Source organism: Pelmatolapia mariae, linkage group LG3_W (assembly GCF_036321145.2).
Source record: "Pelmatolapia mariae isolate MD_Pm_ZW linkage group LG3_W, Pm_UMD_F_2, whole genome shotgun sequence".
Taxonomy (NCBI): Eukaryota; Metazoa; Chordata; class Actinopteri; order Cichliformes; family Cichlidae; genus Pelmatolapia; species Pelmatolapia mariae.
In genome coordinates this window covers 46524017-46537065 of record NC_086229.1, presented here as the reverse complement: position 1 = coordinate 46537065, position 13049 = coordinate 46524017, and the positions used below count along the sequence as shown (strand labels likewise).

Below are 13049 nucleotides of genomic sequence, written 5' to 3'. Positions count from 1 at the left end.
GAAGGAGACACGTGGGCTTTGTAGTTGGACTAGGACTAGTAGAGACAGTGGGCTATCTGACCTCCCAGCATGTTACTGGCTACCTTGCAGAGTAACAAGCTGTGTGAGCTACGAGAGCGTTTATCTTTCCAATCACGCATCAGAAACAGAAACGCGATCTGCCGGAGACCAGAGGAGAAGCAGAAAGGAAGCTCAGCACAGCCACACGATCTTTGCCGTAGCCGTCTTGAAAATAAAACCTAAAGTTCCCCTTGGAAGACAAAAAGTATGATGACTGTGGTTATACTTGTTACTACCCGATCCGTACCCGAAACCCGATCGGTACCCTGCGTGCGCAAATCTTACGTCACTTCCTCTCTTTGCCAACATTGCGACATTTAATATATTTGACCATCTACAGTCATGTATTTGACAATACGGTTAGCGCTCAGTTAGCTTCTAGCATTTGTCGACAGCTCTGCCTCCTTTTCGACTGCCCGGGACATTTAAACAATGGATGTATACAAGCAAATTCATGCTTTTCTCCTCAATGGAGAGCTTCCCCTGACTGAAGAACTGCGCCGTAAAATACGAAGAATGGCACCTAATTACAAACTGAAGGGTAACTACGAAAATTAATGTTGATCTTTTATTAATTTTTTTTATTTATTAATTTTTTTACTTTTATTTTTTAAAACTCTCTCTCTCTCTACATATATATGTATATATATATATATATATATTTTAATGACCTGGCTGGGGTTGTTAGCCAGGTGCATTCTGGGTATTGTGTTGTCTGTGTTTTCTATCGTTCTGCTAGTTCCTATGTGTTTGATTCGCATGTTGTGTTAATGTAAGCCACAGTGGAGTTGATGTGTGTTCTGTGGAGCGGGTTGAATTGGCATGGTTGGCTGACACCGCGACTCTATGTGGTGGGAGCGTGATAGGGGTTCGGTGTCAGCAGCGTTACAGTTGTTGTAAAAACAAATGGTAAATAAATGACTGGTGTGAACCACTACTGCCTCCTGCTGGATCATTTGGGGATTATAGGCCTGCTGCTGAGACGCTCGGGGTCGTGCGGTGTATGGGACACGAGCGCTCTCCATTCGTTGTGAAGTTCGGCGATAGCTGCTAGCGCCCCGCTAGCCGTTTTAGCTAGTGAGCAGTTTAGCCAGTTCAGCTCTACTAACCCGCGGTCTTTACAATTGGTGTCAGAAGTGGGATTCATGAGTGTCTAGCAGACACTATGGAGCCGACCATAGGCGAATTAGAGCGTCTAATCCGAGACAACTGCTCGATTCTGGAAAACATGGCTGCCGAGACCCAGCGGAGAAGACCCGAGCTGGGGCGGCCAGAGGGCCACAGCGCGCCCCGGAACAGCCACCCCCTGCTCTCCCCGCAGCTGGAGGGGATTCCTGGGGCCGCACCACAGCTTCCTGGCAGGCCGGCTGCTAAGCTACAGCACTACACTGGGGCGACGCAGCTGGAGCCGTACCTGGCCCAAGTCACGCTGGCTGCCGCTCACAACGGGTGGGGTCAAGAAGAGACTGCCACCCACCTGGCGCTCGCACTGGAGGGCCCAGCGCTCCAGGTTCTGCTGGACCTGCCCCTAGAGGAGCAGCGCGACCTCCGGGCTCTGACCACGGCGCTCGGCAGACGGTTTGGACAGAGACCACCAGCCGAACAGAGCAGGGAGGAGCTGGCTCGCCGACGCCGACGCGAGGGAGAGAGCCTGGGGTCCTTTGCTGCGGACATCCGCCTCTATGCTCGACGGGGCTATCCAACATTCCCAGGAGCGGCACGAGAGGAGCTGGGTCTCCACGCCTTCCTGAGGGGCCTCACACCGGAGAGGCTGCGACAGCATGTCCGGCTGTCATCCCCCCGAGACCTGGAGGAGGCATTGAGGGAGGCTGAGCGGGCTGAGGAGGTGCTGCGGGGCGAGCCAGTGGCCCGACGATCGGCCAGGGGGGTCGATCGAGAGATGAGCGCGACCCAGTCGGATGAGGAGGAGGAGGCCAGACGAGCCCAACCAGAGGCAGTCCCCCGTCGGAGGCGCCGGACGGACTGCTGTTATCGGTGCGGGGAGCCCGGTCACCTCGCCCGGAACTGTCCACTGTGGGAACGAACAGTGTGAACCATGAGTTCTGGCTTGCCGACATAACAGACGAGTGCATTGTTGGACTGGACTTGCTGGCCCACTGGGGGGCACGGGTCGATGTGCTGGGAGTTGCCATCCACCTTGGTGCTGAGACCGTGCAGCTCCAAGTGGGCCGCGGTAGCCAGGGCCAGACCCCGACCCCACCAGCACCCCCAAAGCCCTCGCGCCCCACAGCTCCAAGCCACAGCCAGGGGTCGAGGGCGGCAAGGGTGCGGAAGAGGACCCAGGGGGTGAATGTAAGCAGGGCCAACATCCCGCAGCCAGAGTCGCCGCCTAGCTCGGCAGTCTCCCCGTCACCTGAGACTGTCGCGGCAGTAGAGGAGCTTGGGCGGCGGAGTGGGGTGCACCTCAGTGCGACACAGCAGCGGCAGCTGCAGAGCCTCTTGGCAGAGTTTATGGATATTTTTGCCGCCAGGGAAGAGGACTGCACAAGGACGGGCCTGGTGCAGCACACTATCGACACTGGAGCAGCTGCTCCAATCCGGCTGCGGCCCCACCGCCTGCCCCTCGCCAAACGCCAAGCTGCCGAGGAACTGATAAAAGAGATGGCAGCTAATGGTGTCATTGAACCCTCGGATAGTCCATGGGCTGCACCTGTGGTTATGGTGCGGAAGAAAACAGGGGGTTGGCGCCCTTGTGTGGACTACAGGCGTCTGAACGCGGTCACCCGCAAGGACTCTTACCCGCTACCTCGCATCGATGACGCACTGGATTACATCGCTGGGTCCAGTTGGTTCAGCTCGCTAGACCTCCGCAGTGGGTACTGGCAGGTGGAGCTTGCTGCTGAGACACGGCCCAAGACTGCATTCACCATAGGGCAAGGACTGTGGCAGTTTAGGGTGATGCCTTTTGGACTATGCAATGCACCAGCCACGTTTGAAAGGTTAATGGAAAGGGTCCTCAAAGACATTCCCCGTGCCCGCTGCGTGGTCTATTTGGATGACTTGCTGACTTATGCCAAGGACTTTGAACAGGCTGTTGCTAACCTGCGAGAGGTCCTGACTGCCATCCGCGGGGCCGGACTAAAGCTGAACCCGGCCAAGTGCAACCTTCTTGCTCGCCAGGTGAAGTTCCTGGGACATGTGGTGAGCGAAAAGGGGGTGGCTGCTGACCCCGAGAAGGTGGTTGCTGTGGGGGACTGGCCTCCCCCATCGAACGTCGCCGAGCTACGAAGCTTCCTGGGGCTGGCCTCCTATTATAGGAGGTTTGTAAAAGACTTTGCCACCTTCGCTAGCCCCTTGCATCAGTTGACAAACAAGGGTCAGCGGTTTGGTTGGACTGAGGACTGTGCAGCGGCTTTCGAACAGCTGAAAACTGCCCTTGTGAGTGCCCCGGTCTTGGCGTATCCTGACCCCAGCCAGCCTTTCCTTTTGGACACTGACGCCAGCAACGTGGAGGTCGGAGCTGTGCTCTCCCAGAGGGGAGAGGCTGAGGAGCGAGTGGTGGCATACTACAGCTGCAGCCTCAGCCGGGCCGAGAGGAATTGCTGTGTTACCCGGCGTGAGCTGTTGGCTGTGGTCCTGGCGGTTCGTCATTTCCGACCTTACCTCCTGGGCACTAAGTTCCTGCTCAGGACCGACCACGCCAGCCTAACCTGGATGCTGAACTTTCGCCAGCCGGAGGGTCAGGTGGCCCGGTGGCTGGAAATACTACAAGAGTACGACTTTGAGGCCCAGCACCGACCAGGGCGGCAGCACGCCAACGCTGACGCCCTGTCCAGGCGCCCCTGTTCTGCGGAGGAGTGCCGGTACTGCAGGCGCCTGGAGGAGCTGGACCGGGGTCCGACATCGGCAGCAGCAGAACCTGAGGGTGAGGATGAAGGGCAGGAACCTTTCACCGCGGCGGAGCTGCAGCAGCACCAGGTGAGCGATCCAGCGCTGGGGATGGTGAGGGACTGGATGGAGGCAGGGACACGGCCAGACTGGTCCGCCGTGTCTTCCCAGGGGCCCGAGACGAAGTCGCTGTACTCCCAGTGGAACAACCTGGAGCTCCATGGCGGTGTAATCTACCGGCGGTGGCGAGCGCCAGACGGGGGAGGCGACATACTCCAGCTCCTGGTTCCCCGGGCCTTGCGGCCTGAGGTCCTCCGCTGGGTTCATGGGGCTACAGGTACTGGCCATTTTGGGAATGGCAAGACGGTGCGGCGGCTGAGACGGCGGTTCTACTGGCCGGGGTGTCGTCAGGACGTGGAGATCCATGTCCACTGCTGTGACGACTGCACGGCGCAGAAAGGTCCCAGCCAGCGCTCCCATGCCCCATTGCAGCAATACCTAGTTGGGGCGCCAATGGAGCGGATCGGAGTGGACATCCTGGGTCCGTTCCCTGTTACTGATGCCGGCAACCGGTATGTCCTGGTCGCGATGGATTATTTCTCAAAGTGGCCAGAGGCGTACGCGGTGCCGGATCAGAGTGCGGTGACGACGGCGCGGACCCTGGTGGATGAGATGTTCACGCGGTTTGGTGTACCGGAGGAGCTCCATAGCGACCAAGGGAGGAATTTTGAGAGCCAGGTGCTGGGAGAAGTGTGTCGGAGGCTGGGGGTGAGAAAAACGAGGACCACCCCCCTCCATCCTCAGAGCGATGGTCTGGTTGAGCGGTTCAACCGCACGCTGGCCACTCAGCTGGCCATCCTGACCAGCCAACATCAGAGGGACTGGGACCAACACCTGCCCCTTGTTTTGTGGGCGTATCGAACAGCAGTGCAGGAGTCAAGTCAGTGTACTCCTGCAGCGTTAATGTTCGGAAGGGAGCTCCGAACCCCGGTGGACTTGGTGTTCGGGGCGCCCCCTGAGCCGGAGATTGCTGGTGGACCAGAGATGGACTACTTCCGGCGGCTCAGGGAGCGGTTGCACACGGTGCATCAGCTGGCAAGACGGACATTGGAGGGAGCCGGGGCCCGCCAGAAACGGGCGTACGATACCCGTGCGCACGGTCCTATGCTGGGGGCCGGAGATCGGGTCTGGGTGTTCTGCCCCCAGAGGAAGCGGCGGCTGACCCCCAAGCTCATGAGCCACTGGCAAGGCCCGGGCGAGATCCTGGAACAGCTATCGGAAGTGGTCTTCCGAGTCCGGATGCCGGGGCGGGGAAGGCGGGTGGTGCTACACAAGGACCGGCTGGCGCCATACCATCCGCTTGCCCCCAACCCACAGACTGGTGTGCAGCCTGGGGACTCCTTGCCCCCTACGGCCGGCCCAAATGGGGGCGCCATGGATTCCCAGTCAAGGCCGAAGCGTTCTCGACGCCGGCCCGGACATTTGCTGGACTACAGAGTGGACAGTTAAGGTTGTGGGGACACTAAACCTCTTGGGGGGGGGGCTGTGTAATGACCTGGCTGGGGTTGTTAGCCAGGTGCATTCTGGGTATTGTGTTGTCTGTGTTTTCTATCGTTCTGCTAGTTCCTATGTGTTTGATTCGCATGTTGTGTTAATGTAAGCCACAGTGGAGTTGATGTATGTTCTGTGGAGCGGGTTGAATTGGCATGGTTGGCTGACACCGCGACTCTATGTGGTGGGAGCGTGATAGGGGTTCGGTGTCAGCAGCGTTACAGTTGTTGTAAAAACAAATGGTAAATAAATGACTGGTGTGAACCACTACTGCCTCCTGCTGGATCATTTGGGGATTATAAGCCTGCTGCTGAGACGCTCGGGGTCGTGCGGTGTATGGGACACGAGCGCTCTCCATTCGTTGTGAAGTTCGGCGATAGCTGCTAGCGCCCCGCTAGCCGTTTTAGCTAGTGAGCAGTTTAGCCAGTTCAGCTCTACTAACCCGCGGTCTTTACAATATATATATATATAGATAGATATATAGATATATATATATATATATATATTGTATATGTATTACAAAAAAATACAACTCTGTCATATATACCCTATATATAGTTTTAAAAATTAATTTCAATTGAAGGTAAATGTACCATACTGGTGCAGATACATTATCCCAAACTTCATTAATATCTGTCAGACATTTTATTTTACTTTAGTGAGCAACTCTTTCAGCTTTTTACATTTTCATCTTGTAACAGACAACAGACTCTTCTACACTGGCCCCAGTATGCAGTGCATGCGCTTGATAGTCATGTCAGAGGAGGAGAAGAAGTCAGTTCTGATGGAATGCCACAATAACCCTGGTACCGGGAACCACAATGGTGTTAGAGGTACCCGAAACAGGGTTGTTGCTGGCTGTTACTGGCCTACATTGAACCAGGACATCAGTGAATGGGTATGGCCTTATTTCAGTTAACAAGATAAAGAACCTTGTCTTTACTTGTACACTTACATTTCAACATTAGTTTCTGTGTGTGTGTGTCTGGTTTTTTTTTTAGTTTTTTTTTTTAATTGTTATCAATTTACATCAACTGGTTTTACAGTATCCTTCAAATATTTTTTGGGATACATCTTTCAGGTTAGATGCTGTCATCGCTGCCAGATAAATGACCCAATCAAGACTGTGGCACCAGCGTTACAGCCCATCAAGGTACATCTTAAGGCCTGTTCACCAATTTCATTTTCATGCTAATAAGCTTTTGTGCTGCAGGGTAGCTTTAAATTTTAATTAGATAAGTTCTGTGACCTGCAGGTAAAAGAACCTTGGGAGGTGCTGGGCATGGATTTAATTGGACCACTCCCGGAAACACGTCTAGGGAACCGATATGTCCTGACAATGACCGATCTGTTTACTAAGTGGGTGATTGCAGAACCTCTTAAGTCCAAGACTGCAGCTGAGGTCTCTGCAATCATGACCTCTAAGTTATACACGTTCGGCATGGTCAGGAAAATCATCACTGACCAAGGAAAGGAGTTTGTGAACCAAGTAAAACTTGTGAAAGTGTTATTCATGCCTTGATATGATATGATATGATATGATGTATTTAGGCCAAGTTTGCTCATGTCACTGCAGCTCAACAACAGCATTTTCAGCATGCTGAATATTAAACATGCTATCTCCAGTGCGTACCACCCCCAGACCAACGGGCAGGTAAGCATTTGGATAGCTAACCTTGAGTCACTCATGTGAAATCAGTCATGCTTATTTATCTATTCTACAATAAAACTCAAAGGATGAGAGGACCAACCAGAACATTAAGCGTGCTCTCAGAAAGTACATCAACCAGAACCATGATGACTGGGACGTTCACCTTGCTGCTGTGGTGTATGGCATCAACACTGCAAAGCAGGTATTCCTGTTTTGACATATTGTATTCCTTTTAAGACACTTTACAGTGTTGCATCGTTTTAAGAATGTGTTTTTAAACTTAAATTTAAAAAAAAAAAAGCAATTGACAAGTGCAAGAGAAAGTGAAATAATGGAGAGATTTTGTTTGATCAGCACTCCACCCGCCACAGTCCCTATTTCCTGCTCTTCCACCGACATCCACGTCTTCCTGCTGTGATGAACGCCTGTCCCATGGACGATGATGTTGAGGTTGCAAACCCTGAAGAGGACATCGACACAAGAGTTGAGGAGATGACAGTTCTGAATGAAACGGTCTGTACATTTGAAGGGGGCTGGCTGACAGGGAAAGGAGATTTTTTTTTAGGAAAAAAGGGAAAATGTGGTTGATAACGTTCTCATTTTTATTGTGTATTCAACACTTTCTCACTCTGATTTTTGTGTCATTTTTTTGTAGGTTCTTCACAACATTGAGAGGGCACAGGACACCCAGAAGAAGACCTTTGGAACACGGAAAAGGAAGGAGGTAAGACAGTGTGTTGTTCAAGCAGGTGATGATGTTCTTTTGTCAGGTGATCCAAAAAGACGACGCACTGGAGATGCATTATTGAGCCAACACCATGGACCGTACACTGTGGCCAGCATCACGCCAAAGGGGGTGGCCACTATTGTGAAGGGAGCAACTTGCCAGAAGGTAAACGTGTCCAGGCTGAGGAACTACCACAGATCAAAAAGTAAGAGTATGACATGCAGTAAGTAGTCGCAATTACATTTTGATTTAATGTTAAAAATGGAATAAAGTTTGTATGTCATGCCACATATTTGCATATTATCAGATCCACCAACTGAGAGGAAGTTTCTCCTGGACCACTCATATGGGACTCCTGAATGGCAGATTGATCATCAGTATGCCAGTCCAGGAGCAAAGTGGCAGAAAGACTTGGACCCTCTTCAGTCCAGTCTGGTAAGGCGCATTTCTGTGCAGTCACGTTAAACCTTTATAAGTCAAAGTCGTTGATGGTTATAGAATTGCTGAAGCATGAGAGTAATTCCAGCCTTATTTAGTATTTTTCCTTTCATTCTTTTTCTTTATTATTTTCTATAATATTTTGAAGCAAATTAATAATAATAATACATTTTATTTGAAAGCGCCTTTCAAAACACTCAAGGTCGCTGTACACAGTAGAGTAAAAAGCAACATAAAAGCAAAGAGTTTACACAATCATAAAACATAAACAAATTTAAAATAGCCGAATGGAGAGGTTATGTGGGATAAGCTATTTTGAACAGGTGGGTTTTGAGTTGGGACTTAAAGAGAGAGAAGGTAGAGATATTTCTTAAATCAGGAGGTAGGGAATTCCAGAGTCGTGGAGCAGAGCAGCTGAAAGCCCTGCTCCCCATGGTGACAAGGCGGGGGGAGGGGACGGAGAGTGAAAGGGAAGAAGAAGATCTGAGACAACGAGATGGGGCGGTGATGTTAACCAGATCAGAGAGATATGGTGGAGAGAGATGATGAATAGCTTTAAATGCGTACAAGAGTATTTTGAAATTGATACGATACTTGACCGGGAGCCAATGAAGCTGCTGCAGAACAGGAGTGATGTGGTGGATAGAAGGGGTCCTGGTGATGATACGGGCAGCAGAATTCTGGATGCGTTGAAGCTTGTGGATGGATTTTTGAGTAAGACCAAAAAGAAGTGAATTACAATAATCAATCCGGGAAGTAACAAGGCTATAGACAAGAATGGCAGTGCCATGTGGGGTGAGAAAAGGACAGAGACGATTGATGTTGCGCAATTGAAAATATGCAGACCGAGTGACATTATTAATGTGTGAATTGAAAGATAGAGTACTGTCGAGGATGACACCCAAACTTTTCACAGAGGAAGAAATGGAGACCGGCGAGTTATTGATAGTAATAGAGAAACTGTTGGTTCTGGATAATGTTGATTTAGTGCCTACTAAGAGGAGCTCGGATTTATTACTATTGAGTTTAAGAAAATTAGAAGAGAACCATGAATTTAGTTCAACTAAGCAGAGGGTGAGGGAGGATGGGGGAAGAGCAGAATCGGGTTTAGTGGACAGATAAAGCTGGGTGTCATCAAATTCACATGATGTGCTCTTTTCATTTAGCTCGAATATGTTTTGGACCAAAACCGACCCCCAGGAGAACTCCTAGTGAAGGAAGACAATATCTGCCTGACTCGGGAAGACTTTTGGAGCCTGGGTTTGGAACACTCCATGGAATCTACTGTAAGTATATCTTGTTACTTTAGCTAATGTACCACAAAGAAAATATGATGTAATGCAAGATTTTAAGAATAGTGACTGAAACCGTATTCTGTTGCTTTTTGCTGTTTCTTTCAGATTGGGAATGCTTGTCTGAAGATTGTGGGGGAAGCTGCACAAAGACATGTAATCTGTTGTACTGGTACATTTTTTCTTTGGTTAAAGCCATTAATGGTTGTTGTGTATTGATTTTGGGTTTTTGTGTGTGTGTGTGTTTCCTTTAGGGAAAAGATGTTCACATTGCTGACCTCTACGTCGTGGCCACCTGGAAGGATCCACAAGTCAACCTGCTGCGTTGCTTGCCGGTACGTTTTTTGTTGATTTTTCTCCTGTGTGTGCATTTTTACTAATTTGTACCAATACCTGTAGGAAAACTTTAGGTCCAAGGACATCCTGCTTTTTCCAGCTTGGAGCAGGCAGGCAGGTGAAGCTGACCATTATCTGCTCTGTGTGAGTGCCCTTGGTCTTTCTCGCTCTGTGTTTTTTCATCTGATACAAAATAACGGAGGTTGTCATGTCGTCTTTTCATGGATGATGATAACATGTCCATTTCAGGTTATATTGGTAGCTGAGAGACAGATACTCTTTCTGGACTCACTTCGCCCTGATGGTTTTGGAGATGATCTCTACCGAGCCATATTTAGGTTGACACTAAAGAAATGACAAGTTTTTCTGGCCTTGTTCAATGGCCAAGTGCGTTCTTTGGCAAGATCATCTAAAAGCAGCCTCGTTCTCAGGCTTAAAGGTTCAGGAAGGAGCCTCGTTCTCAGGCTTAAAGGTTCAGGAGGGAGCCTCGTTCTTAGGCTACTTCATGATAGGGATGCACCGATACTGCTATCCGGGCCCATACGGTTCAAATGAAATCGTATCCATATCTTTTGTTAACCAATACCATGAACAGATACTTGAAATGTGGAAAATCGGTAAAAGTTTCACAAAAAATGTTTATTTTTCACCCAAATTTAGAATTTTTGGGTCATTTCTATTAATATACATTTAAAAAAAAATCTTATTCATCATTATTATTTGTAACAAACACACACACACACACACACACACAAAAAACCTGCCTTCAAATTCATTACATTTTTTGTGTGGTAGAAGTATCAGCATTGGTACTTGGTATCGGCAAAAACTCAGATCCAAGGATCTGACGGTTTGAAAAACGTATTGTTGCATCCCTACTTCATGAATTTTTATGTTAATGGCAAACATTTGATTTTTGTGTTATGTGTATTCTCTACAATGCCAGGAGAGTAGCAGCCTTTATTGACTCTGGATCCTGGATGGAGAAAACAGGAAGAGACCTTGAGGTATGTTTTCAATGCGAAAGTTTGAAAGGTCATCAGGTACATAATAATGCAATTAAAAAAAATAGCAGGTGCATGTCATCTCTCCTCATTTAAGGACACGTTTTTCATTTTACAGTTCTTTCCTCAGCAGTTCAATGGAAATTGCTGCGGCATCTTTATGCTGATGGTGAGAATTTTTCTTTTCCTGCCATTACTTAAATATAACATTTAAACATGTTAAAAGTTTCTTTTACTTTACAGTATGCTCTCTGCATCTGCACCTCATCTCCACTATCTTTCACAGAGGTAAGCTTTTTCATAAAGTACAACCAAAATACCTGTGCCAGTCTCCAACCTTAAAAACTTTATATTATATTTTTCTTAAGGAGGACATGCCAGCAATTCGCCTGTGGTGGTGTATTCAGCTGATGGAGAGATTCTGCATTGATGGGTATGGCTAGTATTATAGACAAACTGGCACCATCATAATCACAGTTTTCAAAGTTAGTATTAATTGCAGTTTTGGCTCAGGCAACACATCAGGTCAAGCAAATGTTTGTGAAAGTGGCTTAATGTAGTCAATTATAAACCCTGTGACTGAACATACAGAAGAGAGCAGCAGTACACAACTAGAGTTCATTCAGACTGGCATTGCTTTTTTTAAGGCTTGGACAGAGATTCGCCTTCTGGACAGAAGAAGCATCCCTTCTCCTCCAGGGAACTCTCCAGCCTGTATTCAGGGTACCAAAGGCAACCTCCTCCAAGCCTTCACCAAGTCTAATCAGACAGGTGAGAGAGGACAACAATGAGATAACCATTTGTAGACTATAACCACAGAATTTTACTGTTGAGACTATTCATCACAATGCAGGTTTACATACATGGTGGTAATCTTCATTTCCATGTAATGTGATAATCATGTTTTCCATTAAAGGCTGACGCTGACAGGTGCCCTATACTGGAGGTAATCTCTTTATTTTCCCTTTTATTTAAAATGCTGATGTAACTGAATTAGTAATTAGAATCACAGGTAGCACCATCAGGGCAGAAAGAGGCATTATTCAGTAGTGGAATGAAGTAATAGTTATGAAAACACCACTAAATGTAATGTATTTTCAGTCCTCATATTTCTGAAACTTGGTGGACAAATTTTGTATTTTCATTATTGTTGCCTGACCTATATTTTACAGTTACCAGCATGTGTCCTCATCGACATATTGGAAGAGGTTGTTCTACATGAAGGGGATACAGCCATCTTCAAACTGGCTCTGGTGTGCTCCATGTTCAGAGACCTTGTGTCTACTGAATATTTCAGAAGACGAGCACACTTCAAGTGGCTTCACAGTAAGGGCTTCAGTAAATTATGAAATTATATGTACAGTTTTTTTTTTTGCTGTTGTCACATGTTTTTCACTGGCAGAATGTAAATGTTTTGTGTTTTTGTGTTTTGCTTGTGCTTTACACAGGCGTCTGCACATGGAGCAGCTTCTCGGAAAAGTACAGAGAACAGTACTTTAACATGTACACAATTGAGATCTGCCTTCAATGTGGAGATCAGTACAAACACTGCCCCCGAGGTATACAACACTGTATAATCTTATATTGCTGTCATTACAAACAATGAAAATCTCACTGGTGCATGACATAATGAAAACCATACCTTGGAGCCAATTCTTCTCTCTGTTTGATTTTTGTTTTTCTGTATTACAGGATATGTTGAAACAGGTAAAAGAGGACAACTACGGGCATTTTATTCGGAGGAGATGCGCCCAGGCTACTGCAGCCACATTTGCATGCAACTGAACAACTAATGTGTTTGCACTGTTCACACACACACACACACACACACACACACACACACACACACACACACACACACACAGTGGTTTTAGTGACAGGGTTCCCCATTTGTGGTTCCCCCACATGTTGGTTCGTGTTCTGATACCTGTTTTCATTTGTGACAGTTTTTGCTAACTCTTGTGTTATTGGTTATCACCGATTTCTTTTTATTGTTTGTTTAATTTCTTTTGCCCTGTGTGGCCTGGCCTCGGTGGAGTTCTTTGTTACTGCGTACTAGCCAAGAAGTCATAATGAGCTGTGTTTTGTTTAATGTTGTTTATTTTAGTTCCTTAAATTACATTTATGAAACAAATCTGGGT

At 48.0% G+C, this 13049-nt stretch overlaps 1 long non-coding RNA gene across 1 annotated transcript; it reads left to right on the top strand.

The window, feature by feature from the left end:
- Positions 1-11595: 11595 nt before the first annotated feature.
- Positions 11596-12127, top strand: LOC134624521 (uncharacterized). The gene is made up of 3 exons (XR_010093576.1): positions 11596-11679; positions 11825-11854; positions 12081-12127. It is a non-coding gene; the product is annotated as an uncharacterized LOC134624521 (long non-coding RNA).
- Positions 12128-13049: the final 922 nt, after the last annotated feature.